This window comes from Sminthopsis crassicaudata, chromosome 3 (genome assembly GCF_048593235.1).
Source record: "Sminthopsis crassicaudata isolate SCR6 chromosome 3, ASM4859323v1, whole genome shotgun sequence".
Lineage (NCBI taxonomy): Eukaryota > Metazoa > Chordata > Mammalia > Dasyuromorphia > Dasyuridae > Sminthopsis > Sminthopsis crassicaudata.
The window spans coordinates 547,324,800-547,344,527 of record NC_133619.1 but is presented as its reverse complement, the minus strand read 5'-3'; the positions used below and the strand labels follow the sequence as shown (position 1 = coordinate 547,344,527).

General features: G+C 37.7%; 1 long non-coding RNA gene across 1 annotated transcript in view; it reads right to left on the bottom strand.

The window, feature by feature from the left end:
• Nucleotides 1-11,369, bottom strand: part of LOC141563447 (uncharacterized) — an 89,030-nt gene extending 77,661 nt beyond the window's left edge. The window contains exon 1 of the long non-coding RNA XR_012488421.1: nt 11,232-11,369. This is a non-coding gene — a long non-coding RNA (uncharacterized LOC141563447). The remainder of the gene's footprint in view (nt 1-11,231) is intronic.
• Between the last annotated feature and the right edge of the window lie 8,359 nt (nt 11,370-19,728).

Sequence of the window (19,728 nt, the reverse complement as noted above, 5' to 3'; positions counted from 1 at the left end):
GTTCAAATCCAGTCTTGGACATTTACTCCATGTATGGCTAAGCAAGTTATCTATCTGGTTTGCCTCAGTTTCCTCATCTGTAAAATGGGGATAATATCACCTACCTGCCAGGGCTATTATGCCAATCAAATGAAATAATATTGTTTAACATGCTTAAAATAGTGTTTGCCACATGTAGGTACTATATAAATGCTAGTTACTATTATGATTGTTCTTCCTATTATTAAATTCAAAAATAATTTCTAAGAATCTATTACTTGCCAGGCACCTAGACAGATTAAAAAAAAAAAAAAACAGCAAAAAAGGAAAAGAGTTCCTGCCCTAAAGGAGTGGGGAGGGGGACACTTCCTTGGATGAGGAAAGGAAAGAGATTCAATCTTAGTAGAGAAAGTAAATATAAAATAAATTTTTAAATTATTTGAAAGACAGAGAGGTAAGTCCTAGGGGAGAAGTAGATGAAACAGGAAAGATATTGATCCTATTCACATGTAAACAATGGAAATAAATTTCTATTGGACAGAGACACATTTTACCTTTGATTAGATTGATTAGTTCCCATCCCCACAAAGATGAGAAGAAAAGAGCAGAAGAAAATTTTAAAGATATCTTCCACATGACAATCAAGCCAATGCTTGAAGATGCCAAGAGGGGAAAGAAAAAAACTTGAGCAGGTCCAAGTGAAGGCTGCCAGCCCTGAAGCTAAGTTTTCAAAGAACCTCAACCTAGGCCAGCAGCCCAGAATCTTTTCACACCCAGAAAAGTAAATCCAAAATCTTGAAATAGATTTTTCTACCTAAACAGCAATGATGAGGAAAGGAAGCCATGTGATATAATAGGAAGAATCAAAAGACCTGAGTTTAAATCTTATATTGGATGCTTTTATCTCTGTGATTTAGAGATAATCTTAATCTCATAGGATTCAATTCTCTCAATTGTAAAATGAGTGAGGGTCATCAAGTAAAATGGCTTCCCTGAAGTCCTTTCTGTGAGGTTTAAAAAGTTCAAGAAGCATAATTTTAGGATAATTAATCAATTTATTAATAATGATAGCATGTTATTTATAAGGTCACTGGCACTCTGGAATACCAAACTCATGGAATGCATTGAATGCTTATATGACCTTGGAAAGATGGGTGGCAGTTAAAACTAATTGGTTAATAATGAATGAGAGAATGAATACTATAATGAGTCTTTAGGTGCAAGACACTAAGCACCCAAATCTTAATCAGAGACTTCTCAATTTCCATGTCACCTGTCTAACAAAAGAGTGAATCCACATTTCCCCCAGACCTAGTCTGAGTAAACACAAAGAACAGGAATCCAGCCATTTGCCTAGACTTGGAATTTCTTTCACTGTCTTTGAGTAGGTCCTAGCTATCCTAAGTCTTTGAGAAAGATTTACCACAATGGTTAATTTCTATATGAGGAAATAGAAAAGGGAAAAAACCTTGATCCTGATTCAAGAGATAAATAATCTTTTCTGTAGATCCACTTGTAGATCTAGAATCTCATGAAAAGAAGATAAGTGCTCTTCTAGTTTCATATGTATATATTTTATATGCAAGCAAGAATAGTGTCTTGGTAATAAACAGGTTTTTAAAACATGATAAACTTCTATTTTCTGCCCTAAGGATGGGAAAAATGTACACAATGAAAAGCATAAAAATAACCAATTGGCCTTTATAGGAATCTATAAAAGGCTGGAATCTAGGCTACCACTTAACAGGCAAAAAGATTCTCCCTGATCCCTCAGAAGTCAGGGATTATTATCTAGTAAAGACAAACTGTTCAGCTTTTATAACAAAGAGAAAAAACAAAAAAACAAAGGATCCCTGCTTTACAAAACCCAGAACACCTTTAGTAGGGCAATGACAAGATGCTATCTGTTCAAAAGGTAACCAAAAATTAAAGTCTGGGGCTACCCAGGGAGAACTGAGTTGGGAAAATTTAGTAGAAGCTAAGGAACAAGGGGCAATCCCAAAGACTGTGGGTCAAAAAAAAAAAAAAAAAAAAAATCAAAGGATACTAAAAATTGCCCTTGTCTCCAAAGGAAATCCATGCAAAAAATCCACAAGGACCTAATGTCAAGACAGAAATGACAATAAAAGTTGATCCAGGTTCAATCGAATAAGAAGTAAAATCAACTAAGTCAAATGCAAAGAGTGAAATAAAATTGAACAGTCATTTCAAAATATTGGGGGAGGGAGAAGGAAGGAAAAAATTAAAGGAAAGCTGGAATCAGAATTCATGTTCTAGGGCTCTGCCACTTATTAGCTCATGCAATCAAGTAATCAACAAGCCTTTTTTTTTTTTTTTTTTTTTTTTTTTTTTTAAAGCACCTACTATCTGACAGATGGGACAGTTTTTTTTTTTTTGTTTGTTTGTTTTTGTTTTTGTTTTTTTTTTAATTAAGTACTTACTAAGTGCCAGACAAGGCATATAGATGGTTTAGTGGATAGAGTCCTGGACCTAAAGTCAGGAAGCCCTGAGTTCAAATCTGGCCTCAAACATTTACATGTGATGCTAGGCAAATCACTTCAACTCTTTGCCTTAATTCATGGAAGAAGAAAATGGCAAGCCACTCCTGTATCTTTGCCAAGAAAACCCTATAAATGATTTGGTCTATGTGGTCACAAAGAGTTGAATGTGAGTTAGACAAGACTGAACAATTGAACATGTTCTGGGCACTGGGTTTGGCACTTAGGGTACAAAATAAAAAAATATTTTTTTTAATAATCCCTGCTTTGAGTAGAAATACAGGAGATAGCAAAAAAATATATAATAAATATAAAGAGTATAAATACAAAATAGTTAAGCCCAAATCCTTGGGAAGAGAGGACACTAGCAGTTGAGAGGCTTTGGAAAGGAATCTTGAAGATGGCTCCTAAACTCTCTTCAGAAGGAAAAAAGGAAGCAAATCTGAGAGACAGAGCAGAGGAGGAGGGGCACTGCAGATATGTTAGGAAGGTAGGAGAGAGATGGAATGAAGTGTTTGACTTATAGAGAAAAGGCCAGTTTGGCTGGATTGTAAACTATGAGAGGGAGTAATCTATAATGAGGAAACTTGGAAAGATAATCTGGGGTCACATACAAAGGTCTCTAAGAACTAAATGGAAGAAATTACATTTGATTTTAGTGATAAATGGTGGCCCCTGAAGTTTATGGCATGGGAGTGATATAGTCAGATTGGCATCTAAGGAAAAATTCTGATGAACAATTCATTAGTCAAGTTGCTTACCCTTCTCAGGAAGAAATCTCAGTTTCTTCCTCATAAAATAAAGGGATTGGCTAAATTATTTCTCTGACTCTACAAAACTGACTACATAAATATAAATTATATCTGAATGACATCCAGTTGTGAAGGTTCAAGATGAAATGAACAAACCCTCATCTCAAAACAGAGATATTTCTTATTTTTAACTATTTCCTAATTAATATCCAAAGAACTAAGAAGTACTTTTTCACAGACTAAGTGAATCTTAATAAAATTCTCAGCAAAATTCTGACATCAGTCACAACAAACATTCTAGTAGAATTTAATTTTCTTTTCAGCATACATACTTATTGTGGAAACTCATTTATGATACCACCACAAAGTAGTCAAAATTTACCTCTAACATAAGAACTTCAAAGCCCTGTGAGAAAGGCTATAGGAGCTGGGTGGAAATTATAGCAGTATTTAACAAAAGTTCTTGAATAGGCATTTCAGCCATGGAATATTTTCTCATCTTGCACTGACTGCCCTTTCAACTCTTCCTTCTTCCTTTTTCTCACTCCCTCTAAGCCCTGTAAACTCCTTTCCTAGGCTCCCCATCACAGGATTTTGAAACTAAAAGTGACCTCTGAGATTCTCTGCTTGAAAGTTTCTTAATCTGATATTTGTGGATGTAAATGGGGGGGGGGGAGAGAAGGGGGAAGGGAACATCTTTATTTTCACTAATCTCTAGCTGAAATTTAGCATTCCCTTCAATTATTTAAAAATGATTCCCGAGAAGAGGTCTGTAAGCTTTACCAGACTGCCAAAGAGCAGTGGTTGTTCAGTCATGTTGGATTTTGTGATCCCATTTGAGGTTTTCTTAGCAAAAGACACTGGAGTGGTTTGCAACTTCCTTCTCCAATTCATTTTGCAGTTGTCTAGCAAGCAGCTAAGCCTGAATATGAATTCCCATGTTTTTGATTCCAGACCCAGTACTTGATCCCATGTATCACCTACCTGTCCAATGACCCCCCAAAAAAGAGTTAACAACCCCAGAATAGATCCTCCCCCTCATTTTAAAGAGAAGAAATATTATCCCTCAGCTTTCTGAAGGTCCCAATTTCTCCACCAGGGTCTAGTGAAACTTATTAAATATTCTCTATCTGCCAAAGATTTGGAGGAAGAAGGCATTATCAAGTTACAAGGGTGCTAATGTCCCACCCTACTTTTCCTACTGTCCAATTGCCTGCCCTTTTTTCTAGCATCCAGGGAAGAGCTATCCTGTCTTCTCCTCATAATGGGAGTGTTATAAACCTCAAATAAGATGTAAATGTTTCAGCAATTTGAAATCTACACTGTTGTTCAAATTTGGTTTGGATTATATAGTTTAGGATCATATCACAGATATGGAGCTGAAAAGAACCCTAAGGATAACCTAATCATTCATTTTACAGATAAAGAAACAAAGAAAGATTAGGTGACATCACACATCTAAGGTGGAATCTGAAGCCAGGTCTTTCAGGGTTTAAGACTAGTACCTAAGCCACTATGCTAGCAAAAACAAAGTACTATTATAAAAATAGTTTTTCCAGGTTCTCCCATATTTCAAAGATGTGTTTTTTGAACAGGGACCCTGCCTCCATTTATATAGTTCATTAATCCCTCTATAACTTTATACATGGTCTCTGACGGTTATCCTAAAGGAAAAATTCATCACCCTGTGGTCAAGTATTCCCAATGTAGCCAATCTAGTCCTTGCCCAACAAACATAGTTTATCATGGAGCATATATAGCTGAAGTCTTTCCAATTTAGACTCAACAGAACTTGTGTTCAACTCACATAAATTAAGAACTCAGAGGTAATCACAATGAGGTAAAGTCTGAGAGAAGTAAATACAATTAGAAACCCATGTTTGGAATTTAAAATCATCTGCAACTTTGCTCCAACCTAACTTCCTATCCTTATTATACATCAAATGAAATAATTTTTGTGAAATGCTCAGCACAATGCCTGGCACATAGCAGGAGTAATAAATGTTTATTCCTTTCCTTTCCAATCCCCTTCATACACTACAGCCAAAACACCTTTCTCGATATTCTTTGTCTATATCAATGTATTTGCACAGGTTGTTCCCCACATATAGAATTTACTCCTTCAACCAGCTTTGTAGAATCTTTACCTTCCTTCCAAGTACAGCTCAAGACCTACTACCAAGAATGCAGATCTTTCCTGATCCAGCACTCACCCTCCCTCCATTGTTCAGGCTTGCACCTACTAAAAAAATCAATTTTTTACACACACACACATATACTCACACATAGATATGTATATATATATATATATGTATATATATATATATATGTAAATGTGTGTGTCTGTATATATTTGTATATATATATATATATATATATATAAATGTGTGTGTCTGTATATATTTGTGTATATATATATATATATATATATATATATATGTTAAATTTTGTATGTTTTGTCTAATGAACAATATACATAAATATATATGTATTCACCATCAAGCATTTTATTAAACATTTAAAAGGTTCCCTGTGCTAGGTTAAGAACTGGAGAAACAAAGAAATCAAAAACTCTTCTACTCTCATGGATTTTACATTCTTATAAATGTTCTTTTTTTTCCATAAATTTGCTCTTCACTTCCGAGCTAATATAAGTTCCTAGAGGACTACTTCCTTTTTCCTTTGTACCCACAAGTACCTAGCACAAGGTCTAAGCACCTAGTAGGTGTTTAATAATCAATTGAGGATTGATCCCCTCCACATCTTCCCCCTTCTCCTCTCTCCTGAGGCTCTCCAGTAGAACAGGGAGAGTTTTGGAATAGAAAAGCCAGAAAATGAAGAGACTAAAGATCAAATTTAGGAAATATTCAATTATTTAATGAGAGGGAGAGATATAGTTTATTTATGCATGGCAGAAATCCATTTCGCCTTCTTTTCCCAATTCCCCTCTACAATCATGAAAAAGTATTTATTTCCATGCCTAGTACCCTGTGTCTAAATATTTGTATTTATACATATATGTCTGGAAGTTAGAGGCCTTCCTTCAACTATGCATCTACTCAGCATTGGTTCAGTGAATTTGCTGGGTCAAATTTAACCCTTTCTCTCCACCCTCTACCATATTCTGCCTCCCCTGCCCCCTGCAGATGGTTCAGACTCATAGTTTGGAGTGGTGAGTTAGAAGGAAAATTGAAATTTACTATCTGTAAGTACTTCCAAAAGTAATCATCAGTGAAGTGCTACCAAAAGGGAATTGGAGTGAGGGGCACAACATGGGAATTAATGCTACTTTTGACTTAGTATTCTTAGCATCCAGCAGGATGCCTCCTATAGTAAGAGCTATTAAAACTAGAGACTGGACATCAATCTGTAAAAACAAAGCCCAAAGGCTAAAGGACTGAGCCACAATCTTTGCTCATTCCCATAAGGAGGGGTAAAGGTTTGTCAAGGGTGGTAGAGGATGGAGTTTAGAAGGTAGACCCATGGAAGGAGATTTATAGAGTAAAATATATTGTTTCTACCATGTAAGATCTCCTATTTATGCTATGCAGTCTTCCCACAATCAGTAGTACCAAGACTACAAGTTTTTTGTTGGTTTTTTTTTCTATTTTGTTAGATAAAATTGTTGATTGTCGTTTTGCAAAATTTTACTTATAATTAACACATCAGCTTTCAGTACCCTGAAGCATTCCTATAAAAGATGCGATTTTAAAAACTGAATAAATAGATATTGACAAAGTCAAAAATTTCCATTTGTGTGCTTAAGGCAATAATTGGGTTCATTTACCAGGGCAACAGAATTTGCTACCATATGTCCCAAAGTCCCATTACAGCCTCCTCTGAAAACAGTAAAATAATACTGCCTTAATGACTATTATGATATGACACTATTCTGGGAATCTTAGAATACAAAAAGAAAGATCTTGAGGTCATCTCATCTAACCTCTTCATTTTAACACATAAGGAGTCACCACTAGAGAAAGGATTTTCCCCTAGTCACATGGAGTGTCAGAAGGGGTATCTGAATCCTTCCTGATCCCTATCAAGTTCAACCCTAACTTAGACATCTTAGTTACCCTTTAAATTTGAACTACACACCCCCCCACACACACCTATTCATTCACTTCTATCTGACTGATCAATTTTCTAATACTAAGGATCAAATAAAATTTCATTAATTAAATGTTTTAAAACTTAGATTAACAAGTCAAATATTTACTAAAAACAAGTAGTTAGAGATTATAATTCTTTGAAAACACAGAAGAAAGCAGGACTAACTGAAATTTCCAAGAGCCAGAAAAAATGGATTACTGAAATGAATTTGGTTAAATAAAGTAATTATTTTAAAAGTGACTTAACAACCACCATCAAAAGCATCAGGAAAACTAACTTGAATCTCAGCCGTTCCTTCTTCCACTCAGGAGATGGGAGAATAGTGATGTTTCATGCCCTTTTTATTATTATTATTATTATTTGTTTGCTTGCTTTTCACTACACTGGCTTTTCACCAGTGTATACCTATAAGAAAAAGATGATTTGAGGTTGAGAGATGTCAGAGGGACCATAACTGTCCAAGTAAGGGTAAAAAAACGGGCATGAGTGTAAAAAAAAGGTAACTGGTATCTATCTCTCACTGGAATCACAGAATTATTCAACTTGAAAAGAACTTTGTAAGCCATGTGGGTTTGTCCTTCAGGAAAGATCACAACACCATGAGCAACTAAACTGTTTTTTTTAGTCCAGAATTGGAGGTTTCCTCCTCCTACCCAAAATCTTTAGATTATCTAAACATATACTATATGTGTGTTTCAACTGTGTGTATCTATAGATCAGATCGTCCTTTCCATTTTTAATAAATGTTTAGCCATTCTCCTAATAGCTAACAAATCAACCATTATGTGCTGGGCACTGTGCTAAGCACTGGGGATGCAAAAATAGACAAAAGAAATTCTTGCCCTCAAGGAGTTTATAAGCCAAAGTAACTATTTTTATATTGATATATATTCACATGTGTATTCTCCAAGAGGACCATGACATCAGGGAGGGGATGCCATGACAAGCAAAATGAATTGGATTTCAGTGAGGAAAGGATGGGTAAGATCACCTACCTCACTTTTCCCTCCAGAGCCATCTAGGTCCAGTGGCCAGTTATAGATCAGGACTACTGAAGATGACTGTAGATGACATGTGTATGTATGTTAAAAAAAAAAAAAAAAAAAATATATATATATATATATATATATACACACACACACATGCAATATAATACATATATACTTATATGTATATGCATACATATAAAGAATAGATCTTTACATATATGCATATATGTGTATATGTGTTTGAATGACTATTATATGTGTCTGTGTACACACACACACACACATATATCTTTGAGGTTTACAAAATCTTGGCATGTACTTTCTCATTTTATGGTGACAACAATCCTGGGAAGTAAATGTTAAAAGTATAAAGAGAAATTAGAGTAGGTGTTAGAAGATTCAGGCTCAAATTCCACAGCCAGTGGTTGTATAACTCTAGACAAGTCATAACTTCTAGGATGCTTTAGAGCAGGGGTTCTCAAACTACAGCACATGTGACCACTGAGGACATTTATGTGGTCTACCGGGTTATGGCAAATGGGCTGAGGGGCAGAGACAGAGTGTGAGTTTTTATTTTTAGTATAGTCCCGCCCTCCAATAGTCTGAGGGACAGTGAACTGGTCCCCTATTTAAAAAGTTTGAAGACCCCTGCTTTAGAGGAACTGGTAAAATGGAAATAGGAATATTTGTTCTGCCTATGTCACAGGATTTTAAAAAACATATAGTTGAAAAAATCTGAAGGATCATTAAATCCAGCCCTACAACATTTTACAAAGAGAGAAACTGAGGTTTACTAGCTATTGCAAACCTTGAATCTAGCTTCCTACATTCCATTGGGTCTTCTTTCCATTGTCCTCATGCTATAGTTATGAAAATCAAATGAGATATATAAGAAAACACATAGTTTGAGGTCACAAGGATCACTATACTAATTAAGAATCTAAAGCCATAAAATCCAGTTAAGGCAGACCACTATGACACTACCAATGGAAAAACTTAACCTCCAGAAAGCCATGGCTGGAGATCCTATGGGTTGAATTTTCCATTCCTGCTATATAGCCTTTTTTGACTGCAGACTTTCCTTTAAAGCCTATCCACATTTCTTTGCAGTAGCAGTCCAGGATTTTAATTTGCACAATTGATCTAGTTTCACTTTTAAAAGTTCTCCAAGAAGGGAGATTGCACAGCTTCTCTTAGGAACCCATCCCAACCCCATGATGATATGAATTTGAAACTGGAAGAGACCCTAGAGACTTTCTATCATTTTGTAGATGAGGAAACTAAGTAGTCAGTTAATAATCATTTATGAAGCACCATTAGGCATTTGCATACTAGGCACTGTGATAAGTGCTGGAGATACAGAAAGAAGCAAAAGAAGGTCCTTTCACTCAAAGGGTTCAAGGTCTAATGGAGAAGACAATTAAGTGTCTAGTCCAGAGAAGCACAGATAATGCCAGAATCTAAGTCTGCATTATTCTCCCCAGCACAATGAAAAAAGCCAGCACCTTTCACCTCTACTGGCATAAGGTATGAAACAGGTTTATAGAATCCAAATCCTCAGAACCACTTGTTGCTGCAATAACCAGATAAAAAGATAAACAGATAAAAGGACAGACCTGCAATGTACTCCAAAGCTCATTCTAGAATAGAAAGCTTCAAGAGGAACTCTTGGGTTATGGAATCTGCTAATGTGTTAAGGGGAAATTTTATTAAAAATAATATTTTGACCCTGATGTCCAGGCTACCCACAGCAGAAGGTGAAGGGACATAACAGAAAAAGTGAAAGATGAGTAGATTTTCAAGCAATCTAATCCTATTAAACACTGAGCCTCCCGATAAGTCGGACCCATTCAAATCGGCTCAAAGTTCCCCAAGGATAAAGTACTGTAGACTAGGAGGATTAAGCACCGGAGGAGACTTTGCAGCGAGGTAACAGGGAAGAAAAGAGGTAACCGGGAAGAAAAGAGGTAACCATAAATAGTTAACCCGCTCTTAGTTTGCTCAGAGGCCCGCTCTCTTCTGCTCTTTTGGCTTTTTTCCTTTACAAGTATCCGGACCCTTGTCGGTGAAGGCGCTTTTTCAACCTCACTGCTTGGGGTCTGCGGACATCCCCAAGTCCAGCACGGACGGAATCCGGTCTGAGCCTGGGACAAACTTCCCACGCGGCAGAAGCCGAGGGATCGTGGGCTCCGTGGGAGCCGGTGAAATCGGAGGTCTGCTTCCCCATGCACCCAGCTGTCCTTCCCAGACCTCTCAGTCCCCAATCCGACCAAAGGTCACTTCCTGGAGTAAGTAGGAGCCCGCGTGGGCGGCAGTCCCCGTACCCCAAACTTGCAGTCCGCTCCCCGAGCTCGACGCTTCTGGAGGATCCCGGCTCCTGACCTCTGCTACCGCCCCTCCCCAGTCCCGACCGGTCCAGCCCAAAGTGACCCCCTCCCACACTCCGGCCATGCACAGCTCCCCACTTCTCCCTCTCCCTCCCTCCCCAAGGCTGAGCCCCCTTCCCCACAGCCCGGCCCGCTCGGGGCTCCCTCTCCGCCCCAACTTTCCCCCGCCTCCCTACGCCACGCTCGGGCTCCGGCTCCGGCTGCGGCTGCGGCTGCCCTGCCCGCTTCCCGCTTGCTCCCGGGGCGGCCCCGGCCGCACTTCCTGAGCCGGGACGGGCGGCAACGCGTCCTCTCTCGGCCCCTTCCTTCCTGCACGGGGCTCCGAATTCAGCCGCTAGGCAGAGCGGCAGACGGGTCTGGAACTGCCGGGGGTCGCAAGCTCGGGATCGGGCTCCGGGAGGGGAGAAGGACTGGGAGAGGTCCCGGGCCAGCCCCCTCCTGCCTGCCCTTAGCCCAAGCCTCCGGCTCTGCCGGAGGGTCGGTCCCCCCGGCGCCGCCGCCGACAGCACTCACCTCGGCTTCCAGCTGCCGCAGCGGCGGGGAGGAATACGTGGCAGGAGCCGCTCGAGCTTTCGCTCCGTCTCCTCTCTCCAGCCCCAGCAGGCTGGACACGGGAGCCAGAGGCGCCCTCTGCCGCCGAGAAGCGGGATCCTCCGCCCCCTAACCCTAACCCCGCTCCCAGCCCGTCGGGCTCTCGGCGCTCCTCCCTCTCCCTCCTCCTCCCTTCTCCTCAGCTCCAGCCTTCGCCACCCCTACTGCCGCGTCCACCTCGTTCCTTTCTGTCCCCCTCCCCCAAAAGGAACCGGCAAGCAGTCACTTAAAAAAATTAAACGTCATATTAGAAACCTAGCAGCAGCCATCAGTACCCACGAACGTTCATTCATTCATTCAAGAGCATCTACTACGTGTGACGCAGGAAGTTGAGACAAAAATGAAACTAGGAACTTACGTTCTACTCCTAGGGGAAATAACATGTTGTATAAAAGTAATCTTCACATCTGTACAAACTAAGTAGGAAGTAATGGGGGGGGGGGGTGAGGACAGGGCTTCTGTCACTGGAAGATCTTAAAAGAAGCCCGGATTCTCAGGGTGAGCAGTGAGGAGGGAGCGCATTCCAGGCACGAGGGAAGGACTGTCCTGCAAAAGCTGAGGCAGAGGGACTGCGGTGCCAGCCCCGGGACACAAAGAAAGGCAACAATATAACAACTGCTGCCCGCAAGCAGCTCACAGTCTGATGAGGAAGACAACATGCAAACAATTATGTACAAGCAACATGTACACAGGACAAATTAGTCTCAAGAGAAAAAGCACTAAGATGAAGGAAGATGGGAAAGACCTTTCAGAAGGAAGAACTTTTTTATTGTTCATTTGTTTCAGTCCAGTCCCAATCTTCATTACCCCATTTAGGGCTTTCCTGGCACAGATCCTGGAGTAGTTTGCCATATCCTTCTCCAGCTCATTTTACCGAGAAAAAACTGAAGAAAACAGATTTAAATGACAGAGGGTCTGAAGTCAAATTTGAACTCAGTAAGACTGTTGAGGTGGGTGTCAAAAAAATTTGCAGGCTTGAACCCATTTCCTAGTCAAGGGCAAAGTTTATTGTAATTGTAACACCAATTGCAGTGGAATCAGTTCCAAAAGAAATTAGCAAGGGACCTACACGTGGGATAGATTTATAGGGCAAAATTGGTTAGAGCTTCGGGTTACTTATTTGCTAATTTTATGGCTTTCAGGTAAGTTTGAGGGGTGGTTTTATTCACTATTGTCTCAAGAACCTGGTTATTGCTGACCAACAGATTATCTGACAGTTTGCAGGACAGAAGATTTTTAAATCATTGACAGATTGTTAGAACAAGAGCACTCTTAAATCACTAATATAGCTTCCCTAAAATATAAGGGAAGAAATATTATTACATTCCTAGGCCAGAGGACTTTTACAATCATTGACAGACAGAATGTCAGAACAACCACATTCTTAGATCAGATGGCTTTAGGATTATTAATACATCTTCCCTAAAATGCAAGGGAAGAAATATCATCATATTCCTCCACAATTATTGACAGATAGGATTGTTAGGATAAGAGCACTCCTAGGTCAGAAGGCCTCAAAATCATTGCTATCTCCCCTAGAAGCCATACCACATCGAGATGAGTCTTCTTGACTACAACTCTGGCACATTTTCACTATAGCATCTAGAATTTTAACTGGGATTTTAGGAAGTCAGAAAAGTCAGGACTTGGGATGGTGTTGAGGAGGGTCACTCAGTCAACTAGCATTTATTAACTGCCTCCTATGTGAGAGGTACTATGCTAAATCCCCAAAGAGAGTGTAAATAGCAGTAAAAAGATAGAAGGAAAGCAAAGTGTGAAGAACTTTCAAGGCTAATAGGATTTTGCATTTGATCCAGGAGCCACAGAGAGTCCATTGGAACTGTGTGGTACGGAAATGATGAGGGGTCACCATTAATTTAAAAAAAGCTGGAGAGATCTCTAGAGAAAAGCAAAGTTTATTGTACGTTCTCGCGAGAATCGGGCATCCCACTCCTCGAGCAGAGGAAGAGCCTCCTGTGGGCAGGACAGCACCTTTAATCCCTAACGCAAAATGCCCCCTCCCACCACTGACTCTCATCCTCATTGGCTGAGAGTCTTACATTCTAAACGGGAGATCTACCCATGAAATTGAACTTGACCAATAAGTACATAGTTACCCATATTTAGCTGAAATAGGGAGGAGATGATATATTAGGCGGGGAAGGCAATTATGCCCTTTGCTCGAACTTCAGAGTCCTTCAGGCCTACTCAAACTCTGACGTAGATGAAGCCTTACTCGATTTTCACAATTGTCTTGAAAGATCTCACCTCATCTCATTCAGAGCTTTTTGAACAGGGAAATGCTTAATGAATATCACTTTGGAAACTGTGAGGAGTATGGATTGGAGAGGGAAGAAAGAGATTTAAGGGATAGAAACCATGTATTAAGGCAGTGTCTATATGAGTAAAGAGAAGTTGAGAGATGTTGTCCAAGTACAATTGACAAGAATTAGCAACAGATTGGATGGGGGCAGAAAACTGAGAAAAAAGAGAAGGAAAAGTCAAGGATGACTGGCTCCAAGGTGGCAAACCTGGGTTATTGGAAGGATGGCGGTAACTTCAACAGAAATAGGGAAAATAAGAGGACTAGGCTTAAAGGGAAAGACAAGTTCTACTAAGGATGTGTTTGAGATGCCGACAGGACAGTTGGACATATTTAACTGGCAATTGGTGATGTAGGATTAGAGTTTAAGTAAGACACTAGCACCAGACCTATTGATCCTGGAAATCATCTGCCTGGAGATGATAAGTAAATCCAAAGGAGTTGATGAGATTGCTAAAAAAGCATGTAGAAAGGCTACAGAGCCCAGGAATAAGAAATGAGCTGTATTCATGGGACAAAGTGATGATGAGAGTGGGACAAAGATGATGATCCAGCAAAAGATGGGAAGGAGCATCAAACAGAAATAGGTTGGAAGAAAACAGAAAGAAGTTCATGAAAATAGAGGGAAAAGAATATTTAAGAAAAAAAGATGGTCAATATAGTGTCAGATGTCTCAGAAAGATCAAGAAAGATGAGGACTGGGAAAATGAGTTTGGTAATTCAGAGATCACTGATAACTTTTGGAGGAAGCACTTGGGTCTTAAGAGTCAAAATTCAGATTATAAAGACTTGAGAAATTAGCAGAAGAAGAGGAATTAGAAGTTAGAAATAGGCTTTTTCTTGAGGAGTTTGGCTATATAAAGGAAGAAAGGCACAAAAGAACAGTTTGAGAAAACAATCTGGTTTTATTTTGCTTTGTTTGCATGTTTGTAAGGAGCCACTAAATAGGGGAAAATTAAAAATTATAAAAAGAGAGAGAATAATTTGGGGAGCAATTTTCCAAAGGAGAAAGGATTGGAATTGAGTATAAATAAAGGAACTGACAAACTCTTCATCAGAGACTAGAATAAAGAAGAGACTGGAGGATAGTATCAAGGATCATTGAGTAGAAAAAGAAGACTTCTTTTTTTTTTTTTTTTTTAAGCAAAATATGTCAATAAACTCTACCAAGGATAAGTAAAATGGGTAAGGCTTCAAAAGAGAAGAGATCTGAATTAGCATGAGAGAGGAATATGGTAGAAGCCAACTAAGGAAGAATAATGAGGACTACCTTGAGGCAATAAGGGCTCAGTAAATATCAGATAACAAATTTGTAGTGGACATATCAGCATAGTTGCAGGAATTCCTATATCTCTATTCATTACCATGTGAATAGATGGCAGAAGTAATGCAGAGCAGGAGTTTGACAAGGCATGAGTACTTATTGGACAAGGGGACAAGGGATTTGACAGTATAAAATGATCCTTGTTAGCTATAGAATAATATTTGGAAAAGTAGATAAGTGAAGTGAAATTGGGAGTGATGACCTTCAAGACCACTGTGGGATAAAAGGATTGAAAGATATGGTAAGAACAAAGAATAGGCACAGGAAAAGTAAGCCAGGAGAAGAAATAGAAAGCTGGAATCCCTTCCAGTTCTAAAGCTAGGATCTTGTAAGTTTATGATCAATTAGAGGGATTGAATATGGAAGTAGGTGTGGGAAAGATCAAAATAGTGACTAATCCTGGGTGCAGTTGATATAAAAGTTGGGTTCATCCTGCAGCGCCAGTTCTGCTTACCAAAAGTGGCCTACTAGGCTCCAAGCCAGCGAGCCGGGCTTCTTACCCATTGAAAGTTTGAGAATAGGTTGAGGTCGTTTTGACCCCAAGACCTCTAATCATTTGCTTGACTGGATAGAACTTCGAGCAGGCGGGTGCCAGGGGCGCCCCGCCCCCCCCAAACCGCCACCCTGAAAGTTGAGCAAACTGCTAAAGTGGGAGACTAGGGGGAGAAAATAGATGTATATCTTAAAGTACTCTAGTATGAAAGCTTTGTTTGGGATGGAGAGAAAGATTATTAGAAATAGATATTCTCTTTCAAAATATAGTCAGTTTCATTGGAGTGTGTATTTGCTGCTGTTTATAACTATCATTTCTAAAGCCTTCTGACTTAAAAAAAAAGTATATATCTTTTTATATATACTATATGCATTTGGAAGATTTCTAAATAGTATATGCTGTTTTCCCCATTAGACTATAAGCTCTTTGAGCTTGTTGCTTGCTTTGACTTGCTTGCTTCATTTGTATCATTATAGTAGTTCCTGGTGCATAAGAAGAACTTTATCAATTGGCTTATTTCATTTCTTATGAGGAACTATGTTTTCCAACAAATTATTTACCATGTTCTATATGATCAACTTTACATTGATCTCCAAGCATCTATATATGTTGTTCTGGTTTAGAGAATCTTGTCACATTCTTCATATAATTTGTCTGTCTCTTCTTCTGTAATAGAAGTTTGTTTTATCCTTGTATTCACAACACCTAATATAATAGTGTACAGAAAACATATACTTAATTAATATTTGTTAGTTGATTGATTGCCATTACTTTAAAATTTATAGAGCTCTTTATACATATCATCTTATTTGATCTTCACAACAACTTTGACAAGTAGATGCTATTGTTGTTCCCATTTTAGTGAGGTCGAAACTAAGGCAAAGAGAGATTAGGTGACTTGCCTAGTGTCACAACTAATTTGTGTCTGAGGTAAGATTTGAGCTTAGTCATAACTGATCTATCCTATTTACTGCAGCACCTTGTGGCCTCTAAAAGCAAGTTCTAGGTTTTAAGTGTTAGTGACTGTAGTGTCCAGCAATAACATTAAGAATATTGGGAATATGGAAAAGTATGAAAAGAAAAACTGAACTATACTCTGAACATATTGTATTTCAGATGCTTACAGAACATATAATTTGAGATTCTCTGTATTTAAATGTATCTGCCAAATTATTTGTTCATTCAGTTTGGAGTTTGGCACCACATTCACTGACATAAATTGACTGGCAAAATTGTTGAATATATTAAATTCTAGGTATATAGAGAAATGTTACTTTTCCATAGATTAGTGATCAAAGAATAGGACAAACCTGTTGTCAAAAGAAGAAATGCAAACTATAAAAACCACAGAAAAGAATGCTCCAAATCAATGAAAATAAGACAATTATTAATTAAATGGGGAAATAAGTGGTACGATAGTTAGAATATCAGACTTGGAGTCAGGAAGACCTGAATTCAAATCCATCCTCAAACACTCTCTAGCTGTGTGATCTTAACCAAGTCACTTAACCCTGTTTGCCCCAATTTTCTCATCTGTAAAATGAGCTGGAGAAGGAAATGGCAAACCATTTCAGTGTCTTACCACAAAAATTCTAAATAGCATTACAAAGAATCAGACATGACTGAAACAATTGAACGACAACCAAGAAATTAAATGAACTTTGAGGTTTCAACTTAGACTTGTCATTTTGGTAAAGATGACAAAAGATAAACATGACAAATGTTGGAGGATTATGGGAAGGTAGGCATTATAATATAGGCATTCTAATATTCTATTGGTGGAACTGTGATTTGTTCTAACCATTCTGAAAAACAATTTGAAGTTATATTTTTAAAAAGCACTAAGCAAAGGTACAAGTGACCAAGTGAACTAGTATTAATCATATACTCCAAGTAGGTCAAAGACAAGGGAAATGCAGATAGATATTATAGTGGATAGAATAGAATGCAGATAATGAAATACTTGAAAACTGATCAGTTTAGACAGATAGACAGACACACACACACACACACAGAAAGACAGAGACAGAGAAAGAAAAAGAGAGAGAGAAAGAGACAGAGAAAGAAAGAGAGAGAGAGAGGATGTATGTGTACAAAAAAAATTATAGCAGTTCTTCTTTGTAGTGGCAAAGAATTAGAAATTGAAGGAAATATCTATCAATTAAGAAATGGCTAAACAAGTTGTAATATGTAATTGTGATGGAATACTATTGTGCTATAAAAAATGATAAACAGACTGATTTCAGAAAAACCTAGAAAGATTTACATGAACTGATGCAAAGTGAAGTTAGCAGAGCTAGGAGAACATTGCATATAATAACAGAAATGGTACACAGAAATATTCAACTGTGAATAACTTAGTTATTCTCAGCAATATAATAATCCAAGATAATTCTAAAGGACATGTGATGAAAAAAATGCTTTCTACCTCTAGAGCAAGTATTGATGGAATCTGAATACAGATCAGAGCATACTATTTTTCATTTTATTTTTTGCAAGTTTATTTTTTCTTTGGGTCTGTGCCCTCTTTCATAACAACTAAAATAATTGCCCATGTATAAGCTATAACAAATTGCTTACCATCTCAGAGAGGAGGGAGGTAAGAGAGGGACAGAGGGAGAATATTTGAAACTCAAATTAAAAAAAAAAAAAAGTTACACTATGACTAAGTAGAATTTATGCCAGGAATGCAGGACTGGTTCAATGGTAGGAAAACTATTAAATAATTGACTATATCAATAACCAAACTAACAAAAATCATATGATTATCTCACTAGTTGCATAAAAAAACATTTGATAAAATCCAATACCCATTCCTATTAAAAACACTAGAGAGTGTAGGAATAAATGGAGTTTTCCTTAAAATGATCAGTAGCATCTATTTAAAACCAACATCAAGCATCATATATAATGGGGACAAGCTAGAACCATTTTCAATAAGATCAGGAGTGAATCAAGGTTGCCCACTATCACCATTACTATTCAATATAGTACTAGAAATGTTAGCTTTGGCAATAAAAGAAAAAAAATAGATTAAAGGAATTAGAGTAATGAGGAAACCAAATTATCACTCTTTGCAGGTAATATAATGTTATACTTAGAGAAGCCTAGAGAATCAACTAAAAAACTACTAGAAACTATTCATAACTTTAGTAAAGTTGCAGGATACAAAATAAATCCACATAAATCATTAGCATTTTTATATATTATCAACAAAGTCCAACAGCAAAAAATACACAGAGAAATTCCATTTAAAATAACTGTTGATAATATAAAATATTTGGGAGTCTATCTGTCAAGGCAATAAGGAACTATATGAACACAACTACAAAATACTTTCCACACAAATAAAATCAGATTTAATCAATTAGGAAAATATCAAGTGCTCATGGATAGGTTAAGCAAATATAATAAAAATTAATCAAATTATTCAGTGCCATGCCAATCAAACTCCCAAGAAATTATTTTACAGATTTAGAAATGATAATAACAAAGTTCAATTGGAAGGACAAAAGGTCAAGAATTTAAGGGAATTAATGGGGGGGGGAGGGAAAGGCAAATTAAGGTGGCCTAGCTGTGCCAGATCTAAAACTATATTACAAAGTAGCGGTCATTAAAACCATTTGGTACAGGCTAAGAAATAGAGTAGTTGATCAGTGGAATAGGTTAGGTTCACAGGATAAAATAGTCAATGACTATAGTAATCTAGTGTTTGACAAACCCAAAGACCCCAGCTTTGGGGATAAAACTCACTATTTGACAAAAACTTCTGGGAAAACTGGAAACTAGTACAGCAGAAATTAGGCATTGACCCACACCTGAGAGCATATACCAAGATAAGGTCGAAATGGGTTCATGATTTAGACATAAAAAGTGATATTATAAGCAAATTAGGAGACAAAGGACAGTTTACTTCTCAGATCTGTGGAAAAGGAAGGAATTTGTGGCCATAAGAAGAACTCGAGCTCATTATTAAACACAAAATAGATAATTTTGATTACATTAAGTTAAAAAGTTTTTGTATAAACAAAACTAATGCAGACAAGATTGGAAGGGAAGCAATAAACTGGGAAAACATTTTTATATTCAAACATTCTGATAAAGACCTCATTTCTAAAATATATAGAGAAGTTACTCAAATTTATAATAATTTAAATCATTCTCCAATTGATAAATGGTCAAAGGATATCAACAGACAATTTTTAGATGATGAAATTGAAACCATTTCCAATCATATGAAAAAATGCTCTAAATCATTATTGATCAAAGAAATGCAAAT